A 408-nucleotide genomic window follows, 5' to 3' on the forward strand; every position below is an offset into this window, starting at 1 on the left:
TTCTCCTTCCTTATGTAAATTCCACCCTTAATAATTCATCAATTACCGAGGCTAATTATAATACTCAAACCTGGTCATCCATCTCAAATACCGTTAACCAAACTAACATTATTGTTTATTTAAAGCATAAAAATCATAGTTCTTTCATACACTTGGTATATGACATGACCAAAAGATTGATGTCTTCTCCCAAGTGCTGGAGTGTTGAAGTAATAAATAACCCGGCAAGATCGGGATCGAACCACATGGAGGTTAATTGTATAAATTATAGATAACATAATACAACAATAATGAACCACCTGTAGTTCGTCTCCAATTGTTTTTTCAATGATGTCCCCTTGTGTTAAAGCTTCGGGGATGACCCCCAAAACTTGACTACCTCTTAAAAATACAACTATTGACACACCT

The sequence above is a fragment of the Populus euphratica genome, unplaced genomic scaffold (assembly GCF_000495115.2).
Source record: "Populus euphratica unplaced genomic scaffold, PopEup_1.0 scaffold1980.1, whole genome shotgun sequence".
In the NCBI taxonomy this organism is placed as follows: Eukaryota; Viridiplantae; Streptophyta; class Magnoliopsida; order Malpighiales; family Salicaceae; genus Populus; species Populus euphratica.